The sequence below is a fragment of the Medicago sativa genome, chromosome 4, assembly GCF_051527215.1.
Source record: "Medicago sativa cultivar Bolivia chromosome 4, Bolivia_mono, whole genome shotgun sequence".
Lineage (NCBI taxonomy): Eukaryota > Viridiplantae > Streptophyta > Magnoliopsida > Fabales > Fabaceae > Medicago > Medicago sativa.
The window spans coordinates 64,791,137-64,804,812 of NC_140752.1; positions in this window are offsets into that span (position 1 = coordinate 64,791,137).

The window sequence follows — 13,676 nt, forward strand, 5'->3', positions numbered from 1 at the left end:
AGATGCTGCTGAAAGTAGTTACGTGCCTACATTTGTTGTACCAGGAGGCACTGTCAGAAATTGGGAGGCCATTGATGTTCCTTTAGTCATGCATGCTTCCATGTAATGTGTCTTTGTTGCTCATGTTTTTTGTTTTCAAAATAACAATCCTTTCGCTCTGCCCAAGGCGAAAGTGATATCATTGTAAGGGCATGTTTGTTTCGGCATTGCCGTTATCAATAAAAGTTGTCGTCTTTTCCGCGACTCTTTGTTTTTTTTACTTTTTAGTGCCTTTTTTCTTGGAAATAATGGTAATGCCAGAAAAAACCAAAACATCTGTATTTTTCTTATTAATTTCAAAAATCTGCATGAAAAACTTTTTCTAAAATCATCCCAATCATATTATGCAGATTGAACCATAATAAACCCGTTGAACACAGTGACCCTATGGTTCCTCCAAATTTTGAATTCCCTGTATATGAAGCCGAAGATGAGGATGATGATGATGAAGAGATACCGTATGAGATCACTCGACTGCTTGAGCAAGAAAGAAGAGCCATTCAGCCTCACCAGGAAGAAATTGAGCTTATCAACCTGGGTACTGAAGAGAACAAGCGAGAGATCAAGATCGGTGCGGCACTTGAGCCAGAAGTGAAAAAGAAGATCACTCAGCTTCTCCATGATTATCCAGATGTCTTTGCATGGTCCTATGAAGATATGTCGGGTCTAGATCCCAAGATTGTGGAGCACCGGATACCGACAAGGCCTGAATGTCCTCCTGTCAAACAGAAATTGAGAAGGTCTCGTCCAGACAAGGCTCTTAAGATCAAGGATGAAGTACAAAAGCAAATTGATGCGGGTTTCCTCATGACGGCTGAATACCCTGAGTGGATTGCCAACATCGTACCAGTACCAAAGAAAGATGGGAAAGTGCGAATGTGTGTTGATTACAGAGATCTGAACAAAGCCAATCCAAAAGATAACTTCCCATTGCCTCATATTGATGTGCTTGTTGACAGTACTGCTCAATCCAAAGTGTTCTCCTTTATGGATGGTTTCTCTGGTTATAATCAGATACGAATGTCTCCTGAAGATAGAGAAAAGACGTCCTTCATCATTCCATGGGGAACGTTCTGTTATAAAGTGATGTCGTTTGGCTTGATAAATGCTGGTGCTACCTATCAAAGGGGTATGACCACTCTGTTTCATGATATGATTCACAAAGAGATTGAAGTATATGTTGATGATATGATTGTGAAGTCAAGTGATGAAGAGCAGCATGTTGTGTATTTGAAAAAGATGTTTGAAAAACTGAGAAAGTACAAGCTGCGGTTGAATCCTAACAAGTGCACCTTCGGTGTACGATCTGGAAAGTTGCTAGGCTTCATTGTCAGTCAGAGAGGCATTGAAGTTGATCCTGACAAAGTCCGAGCCATCAGAGAGATGCCGACCCCTCAAACTGAGAAGCAAGTCAGAGGTTTCCTCGGACGCCTGAATTATATTTCAAGATTCATATCTCACATGACTACTACTTGTGGACCAATTTTCAAATTGCTTAGAAAGAATCAGCCTGTTGTGTGGAATGATGAATGTCAGGAAGCTTTTGATAGCATTAAAGAATACCTGTTAGAGCCACCTATCCTTGTCCCGCCAGTGGAAGGAAGGCCTTTGATTATGTATCTGTCAGTGTTAGATGATTCAATGGGTTGTGTTCTCGGTCAACAAGACGAGACTGGTAAGAAAGAGCATGCTATCTACTATCTGAGCAAGAAGTTCACCGACTGTGAGACTCGGTATACGATGCTTGAAAAGACTTGTTGTGCTTTAGCCTGGGCTGCCAAACGCCTGCGTCATTATATGGTGAATCATACAACTTGGTTGATATCCCGAATGGATCCAATCAAGTACATCTTCGAAAAACCTGCTGTTACGGGAAAGATTGCGCGTTGGCAAATGTTGTTGTCTGAATATGATATTGTGTACAAAGCTCAGAAAGCAATCAAAGGAAGTGTCCTTGCTGAGCATCTTGCTTGTCAACCTCTTGATGATTACCAGCCAATTAAGTTTGATTTCCCTGATGAAGAGATTATGTATCTGAAAGCAAAAGACTGTGAAGAGCCACTGATCAATGAAGGGCCGGATCCCAATAGCAAGTAGGGATTGGTGTTTGATGGTGCTGTTAATGCTTATGGTAAAGGAATTGGGGCCATCATTGTAACTCCGCAGGGGCACCACATTCCTTTCACCGCTCGAATAACTTTTGAATGCACAAACAACATAGCTGAATATGAAGCATGCATCTTGGGCATTGAAGAAGCCCTTGACCTGAGAATCAAACACCTTGACATCTATGGAGATTCTGCACTTGTTATTAATCAGATAAAGGGTGAATGGGAAACTCATCACGAGAAGCTGATCCCATACCGTGACTATGCAAGATGTCTGTTGACATATTTTACCAAGGTTGAGCTGCACCATATCCCTCGGGATGAAAATCAGATGGCTGACGCTCTTGCTACTTTGTCTCCTATGTTTCGTGTCAACCACTGGAACGATGTGCCCGTAATCAAAGTACAGCGTCTTGATAGGCCCGCTCATGTGTTTACTATTGAAAATATACCAGATCGAGCTGAGGAAGATGTGAATGATAAAAAGCCTTGGTATTACAACATCAAGCAATTCTTGCAGAATCATGAATATCCACCTGGCGCTTCCAACAGAGATAAAAAGACCTTGAGAAGATGGGCTAGCAAATTCCTTCTGGACGGAGAAATCCTATACAAGAGGAACTATGACATGGTCTTGTTGAGATGCGTTGACAAGCAAGAAGCTGAGAAATTGATGCATGATGTACATGATGGTACCTTTGGGACCCATGCTTCGGGTCACACCATGTCAAGAAAACTGTTAAGAGCCGGCTATTACTGGATAACCATGGAGCGTGACTGCCATAAACATGCTAAGAGATGCCACAAGTGTCAAATTTATGCTGACAAGATTCATGTGCCTCCACACGCTCTCAATGTTATATCTTCCCCATGGCCTTTCTCTATGTGGGGCATTGATATGATCGGAAGAATTGAACCAAAGGCTTCCAATGGACATCGTTTCATTCTAGTGGCAATTGATTACTTCACCAAGTGGGTTGAAGCTGCCTCCTATGCAAATGTGACCAAGCAAGTGGTTGTCAAGTTTATCAAGAATAACATCATCTGTCGATATGGTGTTCCCAACAAGATCATCACTGACAATGGTTCCAATCTGAACAATAGTATGATGCAAGTTTTATGTGAAGAATTCAAAATTGAACATCACAACTCTTCTCCTTATAGACCTCAGATGAATGGTGCAGTCGAGGCCGCTAACAAGAACATCAAGAAGATTGTTCAGAAGATGGTCACTACTTACAAAGACTGGCATGAAATGCTACCGTTTGCCTTGCATGGTTACCGTACTACAGTGCGCAGTTCAACCGGGGCAACTCCTTTCTCTCTTGTGTATGGTATGGAAGCAGTTCTCCCTCTGGAAGTGGAGATTCCATCTCTTCGAGTGATCATGGAAGCAAAATTAACTGAGGCTGAATGGTGTCAAAGTCGGTATGATCAATTGAATCTGATTGAAGAGAAACGCATCGATGCTATGGCTCATGGACAGTTGTATCAAGTACGAATGAAGAATGCTTTTGACAAGAAAGTCCGTCCTTGAGAATTCAAGGAAGGCGAACTTGTATTGAAAAGAAGGATAAGTCAGCAACCCGACCCAAGGGGCAAGTGGACACCTAACTATAAAGGTCCTTATGTTGTCAAAAAGGCTTTCTCTAGTGGTGCTTTGATTCTTACACACATGGATGGTGTTGAGCTTCCAAATCCCGTTAATGCCGATATAGTCAAGAAATACTTTGTCTAGAAAGAAAAGAACAGCGTGGTAGGTCGAAAACCCGAAAGGGCGGCCTAGGCAAAAATGCGCTTCCCGGTGGATCGAAAACCCGAAAGGGCGATCCAGGCAAAAGTTAGGGACAAAAAAAATGAATATGAAAGAGCTCGCTGAGATTGTACGCACCTCAGGCAAGAATGAGCGCCTCGATGAGCCGAAAACCCGAAAGGGCGGTTCATGCAAAAATGAGGTTGACAATAAAAGACAAGTAACTATATATGGCAAATCACCATCACCCCTTGGGGCATCTGCAACTATCAATGATCGTCTTCATCAGAGGCTTCTGTACTTGTGAATTCAAAATTTCTATGAAATATAGCGGACATCGTGTTCAATGTATCACCAACCAATAAAATTACCATTTTCCAAGCTTTGTAAATCCGTGAAGTCATGCCTTTGGCTGACTCTCACTCTTCTACATCAATTTGAGCCTTTCTATTGTTTGAAACTCTATTTTCTTTCTACTTTCAATGCTATATACAAAACATTTTCTTTCTAATTGATAATGTCAATGTCTGAAACAAGCATCTTTGAAAATTGAAAAATCTTTTTCTGTCTATTTTGAAAGCAAACCTGAGCAATAAGGTACATTTCAATGAAACATGCATGGATAAATGAATGTCAATGTCTATTTCAATACATGTTACAAGCAGGTTACTCCGCAGGATGATCTGTGGTCAATGGCAAGAATGAAAAAAAACAGAATGAAAATGAAAAAATGAAAAAAATACAAATGAAAAGCTCGCTAAGTTGAAAACCCGAAAGGGCGGCTTAGGCAAAAATGAGCACCCCGCTGATTGACAACCTATGAAGGCAATTCAGGCAAAAATGGGGCAATGAAAAGAATATTATTCCCCGGTGAATCGAAAACCCGAAAGGGCGGTTCAGGCAAAAATGGGGCTTGAAAATGAAAAATGAAAGAATGAAATATTGAAAAGCATTGACCACAGATGCGAACATCTAATGTTTACCCGGCACTGACACGCCTAGCAACGGCGATCTGTATTCAAGAACCTTCCAAGGATCTCTCCTCTACAAGTGTTATTGCCCTCAGCCATGGTTTCGATACGTCTCTCAACGACGGTCTCTCCCAAAGAGGTTTTCCCCTGTGAATATGTTGCAGCACGAGCCACTACGTGCCCAATCTTCCAATGTTTTGTCTGCCTTTGTGAAATTTCTCTGTCAAGTTTCAGACCAATCATGCATTTCAAGCATTCATACATGCATAATCATGCATTTTATGTGCTCATACATCCAATAATCTTGCTATACCATACATACATGTTGCATATCCAACTTTCAACTGTCAAATTCAATGTCAATTCCAATTTCAATTCCAACTGTCAAATTCAATTCAATTTCAACTGTCAAATTCGATGCAATCTCAACTCTCAAACTCCAATGTCAAATTCAATTCAATCTCAAATTCGAAGCAATTTCCAATTTCAATTCAATTCAATCTCAAATTCGAAGCAATCTCAATTTCAATTCAATTCAATCTCAAATTCGAAGCAATCTCAATTTCAATTTCAACTGGATCTCCAATTTCAATCCAATCTCAATGTCAATGTCAATATCCAATCTCAATGTCAATGTCAATATCCAATCTCAATGTCAATGTCAATATCCAATCTCAATGTCAATGTCAATTTCAATTTTCAATTCAATTCTAATCCAAGCTCAATGTCAATTGCAACTCTCCAAATCCAATGTCTATGTCTATGTCTATGTCTCTGCTCAATCTCAACTTTCAATCTCTCGTTCAATGTCAACTTTCAATCCAATTCAAATCAATGTCAATTCACTCTCAATTTGCTTTTGGACCAACAAAAATGGTCATGTCTACCTCCAAATCAAGTCAATGACAATTTACCCTCAATGGGTATCTTGTCAAATTAGACTTCCAACATGTCTTGTTATTGGTCAAGTGCCTAGTTCGCTCCGAAGAACAACTTGTACCTGCTTATATATCTACATTTCCGGTCAAACAGTAAGTTCGATCTGAAGAACAGTTTGCACCTTCCCACATGACGTGGTGATAATCCAACAAGCAAGTTCGATCCAAAGAACAATTTGTATCTACCCTTTTGTCTATATCTCCAGCCAAACGGCCAGTTCAATCCCAAGAACAGTTTGTGTCTGCCTATCTGTTTGTATCTTCAATCAAGTGTCAAGTTCGATCCAAAGAGCAGCTTGTATCCGCCTATATGTCTATGTTTCCGGTCAAGTGCCAAGTTCGATCCCAAAAACAGCTTGTACCTATCTCTTGTTTTGTATTCCTTGGTCAAGTGGCTAGTTCGACCCAAAGAACAACTTGTACCTTGTTTTCTACTCCCTGGTCTATCCACCCTATCAATGTCCACCTGGACCCCCAGTGACATGACATGTTCTATGGACTCCAGTCGTTTGTCTTGCATTCATAATCAAAGTATTGCATGGCATTCGTGTTTTTTAAAAATCTAAGAACGTATTTTTATGTCCAAAAACAGTGCAAATGTTAATATTCAAGTATCTTCGTCTTGTCAAATCAAAGACTTCGTCTCTTGACTCTCCGGACAAAGAAACTTAAATAGGGGCAGCTGTTATACCCTAATTTTGGACCTAAAAATACTAACTCAATTCTTCTTTTCTTGCATTTTAAATCATTTGAACTGTCTCTGATTCATTACATCTTTCTCTGCATTTTATTTCAATGTTATTTGCAAAATTCATGAAAAAGGGCATTTTAGTCATTTCCTATGTTAAAATTTCTTTCAGTCTTTTAAAAATGTGGTTGAGTCCTTTCAAATAGTTTGAATAAGTCTTCATTTCAATTCTATGTCAAAGTCCATTTTAAAATTGCATTTGAAGTCATTTTGAGTCAGTTTTGCCCCCAGGGGCATTTTAGTCTTTTCAGGTGTCAAAGCTCTGTTTAAACCCTTAAAATTGTCTCTGAGTCTGTCAATTTTGTGTGTATAAGTTCTTGCTTCAATTTCTTGTTAAAAATCCATTTTAAAATTGCATCTGAGTCATTTTCAGTCGTTTTAGCCCCAGGGGCATTTTGGTCATTTCACACGAAATTTCGGCAGAGAGAGGTTACTTTAAAGTACCTCATTTAGGCCATTGGTTCGTTTTAGTCCGTTTTGTCAATTTTAATCGTTTCACTTTACGTTATTTTCATTTTACCAATTTTAATTCAATTTTATTTTTCATTTTTTTTAGCCCTAAAAATTCTAAACTTTGCATTTTGGTCCTTGTGTCATTTTATTTTAAGTCTTTGTTAATTTTAGGTCAATTTTCGTCTTAAGTTCTTTTTTTGGTCAATTACATTTTGGTCCCCAAAGTTTCAAGTATTGCAAAATGGTCCTGACTTTTGTCCAAGTTCCTTTTTTAATTTCAATTTTTTGCAGGTCAGTCCTTAAGAGTTCCAAAATTGCAAAAAGGTCCAAATGTCCAAAATAAGCCAAGCCGAATCAGTTAGAGTCCAGTCCAGGTGTCAACTTTCTACTGGGTTGCAAGTACACATGTCAGCTATAAATACAACACATCATCATCACAGAGCCACACATTCATTGCCAACTCACCAAAACACAGTCACCACTCATTTCCACGCGCCCCACGCGCCACCCTAATAGAATCGTAACAAACTCAGAAACCACCACACAAACTCAAATTCGTACCAGTTTTCGCAAAATTCATCATCAAACATTCAAAATCAACATGAATTTCGAGAGAATCAAAACCGAAGCATTCAATTCAACAAAATCCTTTTGAGTTAGGATTGTTCTCAGAGATTTTCCACGAAAATCATCATCATCGAACTATTTTTCCTTCATCTTCTTGCAATTCAAGTCTAAAGACGATCACAAGAAGATTTGAGAGAGAGAAGAAGAGAAATTGAAGCAAGATCAAACCAGTTCGAAGAAGAAGAAGATTGAACGCCGATTTATTTTCGGCTTTGAAGCTTACCAGAAGAATCCAAAGCTCGCAAGGATCCACTTGTTCGAATCTCCAAGCACATTCAGGTAAAAATACGAAAAATCTTCTCATAATTCATCATTGAAGCTTCGTATTAAAGATAAACGGTGAATCCGAGTGAAAAGCTTGAAAAATTCGAATGAGTTGAAAATTGAAACCCTAAAACACAAAAATCATAAAGATTCACCGTTTACTTTTAATTCAGAGTGTAAATTCATCATTAGCATAAGAAACGAATCAGATTAGGGTTTCAATTCCAAGAAAGCTTCAAAATCCAAAACGTTTCGAATTTGTGAAGGATTAGGATAGAATCCGTTCGAATCAGTGCGGTTTGAAACATTTCGATTTGATTTTCCTCAAAAAATATCAAGTTTAAAGTGATTCGAACGACTTTCTTTGAAAAAATCTGGATTGAAACGTTTTAAACGGTGTTCTTCAGAAAACATCAAGTTTGAAACATTTCGAATGATTTTCTTCAGAAAAATATCCAGGTCGAAGCATTTCAAACAAGAAATATCCAGATCGAATCATTTCAAACGACTTTCGTCAAAAAGTAGCAAGATCGAAACGTTTCGAACTGATTCCATGGAGAAATGCTTAGATCGAATCATTTCAAACGGTTTCCTTCAAAAAACAACAACATCGAAGCATTTCGAACGGATTCTCTTCGAAAAAGTACCAAGATCCAAAACGTTTTGCCCAAACTGTGTTGATGTGTGGTTTATTTGTGATATGTGGTTTGAATCCATGAGTGTGGTAGGAAGAAAATGGATGGAGGATGGGAGAACGAGGGAGAAGAACGGCGGAGAGGTTAGAAGATTAGGGTTAGAAATGAGCTGCCATGTGTTAATATGTTTATATACCCCTCCCCAATCCAGTGTGGGCGCGTCTAGGAAGCTCACCGTGCGCCCTTCTTGTGAGCCGTTAGATCTTTGATCTAACGGCCACTGTCAACCTTCATTTTAGTGGATGCATGAGCGCCGTTAGATCTGAGGGCTTGGGTCTCTGGATCCATCGTGTGGCTCACGTGGCTTCCTGAGACCCAAATCCAGTTGGTGCTTGGGCCTGGACCTTAGGTCTGGTAGTTTTCCTTAGTTCCTTAGATTTTCTTGCTATTTTACTACTACGCTTTAACTTTTTACACCCCTGTCTCACTTGAAAACTTTAATAAGCTTCCTAAAATTTTTCTAGTTGTTTTCTTGTTTTTTTTGATCTGTTTTTCTGGATTAAAAATGTGTGTGGAATTTTTCTTGTTGGTTGTTTGTTATTTTTTTTTGATAAAGTTTGTGAAATTTTACATTTTTCTTGTGTCTAAAATCCTTCAAAAATTCCCAAAAAATTCATGTAGGCTTCTTGATATTTTTGTAGTATTTTGTGATATTTTTTTTTTGCATATTAAAATTGGTAAAAATAATGTGGTCAATTTCCTTGCTATTTTGTGATATTTGGTGTTAAAAATTGATGAAAATTTGCTTGATTCCAATTCCAATTTCTTGATGAATGCTTGGGACCTATACCACTTGATCTCTATGAAGTTTTAGCTACTGTTTGTGTTTGATATTGCTGCATAATTGTGAATCTTGATAGGTTACTTAGTTTACAAGTTACTAGTGTAAGTAAATAATGCAAATATGTCTAAGTTTTCTTCCAAATGTCAAGTTAATCATGTTGCCTTAATTCCCATTCCAAAATCTGATTCTAAACCTTTTAAAGTGTGTTGGAATGGGAGAATTATAGGTTATATGGCTCTTGCATTTTATGAGTAAGATTTGGTCATGTTTTGCACTTATTTTACCTTTATTTTGGAGTGTTTCCTATGCTTTGTGTGGTAGTGTTTCTCTTGCTTTATTTCTTTTGATATTACCATGTGTTACTAACCATTTCATTTCATGTCTCATATCACTTCATAAGCATTCCCATCTCATCTCATATTCACCTTTATCTTCTTGCAATTTAATTTGTACCAAGGCTTAGAATGTAACACTTAGGAGCTTTTGTAATATTTTACTTCATGCAATTTTTAATTTCTTGCAAGACCATAGAATGTATCTAGGCCAATGATGTAAAGGACAATGGACTCTAATAATGTACACCGACACAAGCACCACACATGCACACACATCACTTTAAATATATAGCTAGAATATGCATGTTTAGATGTATGTTTAGGATTGTATGTTTAGATGAATGTTTAGGCTTTATACTTAGAAAAAATCAATTTTCCAAAAAAATGTGAACAACATCACTCAATCCTTTTTTCTAAATAAACCTTGGGATCAAAATCCCATTGTAATTTTCCCTTTTATTTTCTTAATCAAATTTCAATGAACTTTAATCATACTTTGACTTGTTTTTGCAAATAACTAATTCCACCTCACCTTTTCTAAATCTCATGCCCTTGAGGCCTCTTTCTATTCTTCAAAATTCCATTTTCAAACTTAAAATCAACCAACAAAAACAAAAACATTTTTGGAAGAGAACTACGGTGGATTTGATCCCTTAAACGGGTACGTAGGCAAGGAACAAAATTCCTTCAATTCAAATAAAACAAAAATTCAAAAACATTCTTCTCCCTCCAATTCTTCATTTAGTAACTCTTAGGTGTAAATATCATTTCAAAATAGCATTTAAAAATAAAGCGCGCGCGTAGAAATTAAAGACGGTTCCTATAGGATACTATAGTCGTTATGGGTGCCTAACACCTTCCCGTAGCGAAAACAACTCCCGGACCTCGATTCTCAAGGGTTTTGCTTACTTTTTCCCTTCCCAAGAAAAAATAAGATATCACCGGTTAAAAAGGTTCAAACGTAATCAATGTTTGACACCCGAAAACCAAGATAAAACAAGATGTCTTGCTTTGCTGATTTACATGATTTTTCACTAAAAAAGACTCAAAACACCTATGGAGTTACATGATTTAGGATAAAAGTGAATTACAACGACTCGAATGAAAAAAATACAAAATGTTCCTCATAACATGGACAACTCCTCTAAATGACCTATTATTTGTCTTCAAATGCAAAGAAAATAACTAAAAGCAGAGTATAAAATATCATATAGTGCTCTGTCATCAAGAGCTCAAAATGAGAAGAGCATGGTACTTGTGTCTTTGACAATTTTGAATGGTGGATCCTGATCGTCTTCTTTGTCTCCATCAATCTCAACTTTTCCTCTAAATGCTTTCACGGGTTCCTCTCAGCTTCTTCATCTTCAACAATGTTAGCCCAAGATTGATGTTGGAAATGCACGTTCTTCTTCACCATATCATTACAATTTGTATGCCATGTGTCAGTATCATTTAAATTGTTCTCTTCCTCTTCAAGTTAAGTAACATCCACAAATTCAGACTCTTGGGAGCTAGTCTCATCCTTCATTATCAATATTTGGTTGTTTATAGCATTGAATCTATTTTGTTGGGGAACAACTTCCTTATCATTGTGAACTTCAAGTTGTTTTGATGAAGACCCTTGTAAGTGTACATCATTTTGAGTTTGTTTTTCTCGCATTCTATCTCTATCCTTAACCTCATTATTGTTGATATTCTCAGTTTCATCAGTAATCACCACTTGTTTTGGTTTCCCCTGCTCCTCTCTACCATAATGCCTTTGCACAAAAGCTTTATGTGGCTCCTTTCATTTCTTTTATTAACAGGTTCATTTTCGTTGTTTGGATCATTCTCAATATTAACCTTTTTTCATATTTCAAGGTAATGATGACCAATGATTTTTCAATTAGTGCAAAAATTAGGAAGATTTTCATAATCAATCTCAACAAAAAAACGCAAAGCCCTTTCTTTCAACTAAAACATTGTAAATTAGGGTTTGAGTAAGATCTAGTCCACGTAAACTCTCACAAATAGGCCAAATGTTATGACTATCATTGGTTTCGCAGTGGTTGAATCACTGCAAATAGGGGTTCCAACGCTACTTGCAATTGTAAATAAGATGTTGGGTCTCCGATACTCTTATGATAACCTATATAACCTAATCCATACTTATGCAGAAGCATTTTGTTGTACTTTAGGGTTAAAATCTTTTGTCCACCCAATTAATTTCAACATACTTGGGTTCATATTCCATCATGCCATGGTGCGAACTCTTCTAACATCCTCCTCGGTTGAAAATGTGAATTCATAGATGTTGGAAAATGGAGGGACCCACCATTGCATGTGTGAATAAAAGAATGAATAAATGACCGAAAGTTTTTGGCATTTGACAGCAATACATGTTTCTAAAGCATGGCAATTGTTGGTGAACATTGTTGGGTACCTACTACATAGTGCAATTGTTGGTGAATAATTGGTAGTAGGTGAGGCAATGACTTTGCACCCCTATAAATAGCTTGCTTGCAAACCATTGTAATCACAACACAGAACAACAACAACACAAAATATATTACATCAGTAGAGAGTTTAGAAAAACTCAGTGTGAGAATTTTAGGAGAAAATTCCTGGGTGTAATTGGGTTGTGGGTAGTGAGAGTTTGTGAGTGTTTGTAAACACATATATTTCCTTTTATTAAAAGATCTGCAGCAGCAGTCCGGAGAGTAGGCATTATTGGCCGAACTTCGTTAACAATCTTGTGTGTTGTTATTCCGCATTTATTTCACTTCTACTTAATCTGACCATGGGGAAATTGTGCGTAGTTTCCTAACAACTGGTATCAGAGCTCCTGGCTCGGTATCTCTGTTATTTTTGGCAAAAGTACTATTCGTGAATAGTAATTCGCGTGAATAGTAATTTTCGTGAATAGTGAAAATTTGGTCAGTGTTACCAATTTGTTCACGGAGGTGTTCTAAAACACAGTGATTCACAAAATTTGTCAAAGAAGATCCAGAGGAGGTTAGATTCAAGTGGGAGTTATGGCTGCAGACGAAGGAAAGGTGAAAATTGAAAAGTTCGATGGTGCGGACTTTGGCTTTTGGAAGATGCAGATCGAAGATTATTTGTATCAGAAAAAGCTACATCAACCTCTCACAGAAAAGAAACCAGAATCGATGAAGGATGATGAGTGGAACCTTCTCGATAGACAAGCACTTGGTGTTGTGCGATTGTCGTTATCTCGAAATGTTGCTTTTAACATAGCAAAAGAGAAAACCACCGCTGGTCTTATGAAGGCTCTTTCTAGCATGTACGAAAAGCCTTCAGCATCAAATAAAGTTCATTTGATGAGGCGGTTGTTTACACTTCGGATGACAGAAGGCGCATCAGTGGCGCAACATATCAATGAACTTAATATTGTCACAACCCAATTAAGTTCAGTTGGTATTGAATTTGACGATGAGGTACGAGCATTGATACTTTTGTCTTCCCTACCAGATAGTTGGAGCGCTACTGTCACAGCTGTGAGTAGCTCCTCGGGAAGCAAAAAGATGAAATTTGATGATGTTCGTGATCTGGTTCTCAGTGAAGAGATCCGACGAAGAGAGTTGGGTGAATCTTCATCCTCTTCAGTATTGCATACAGAGTCAAGAGGAAGAAATTCAACCAGAGGAAATGGACGTGGTAAATCAAAGGCCAGACGATCCAAATCCAGAAATCATCGTAGTTCTCAGAACTCGAAATCTATCGAGTGTTGGAATTATGGAAAGATGGGACACTTCAAAAATCAGTGTAGGCTCCCAGCAAAGAATCAAGAGGCGAAAGATGAGGCAAATGTTGCTTCCACCTCAGGAGGAGGTGACGCGTTGATATGTTCTTTGGAGAGCAAGGAAGAGTCTTGGGTGTTAGACTCTGGAGCGTCTTTTCATGCAACTTCCCAGAAAGAATTGTTCAAGAATTATGTCCCTGGTAACCTTGGTAAAGTTTA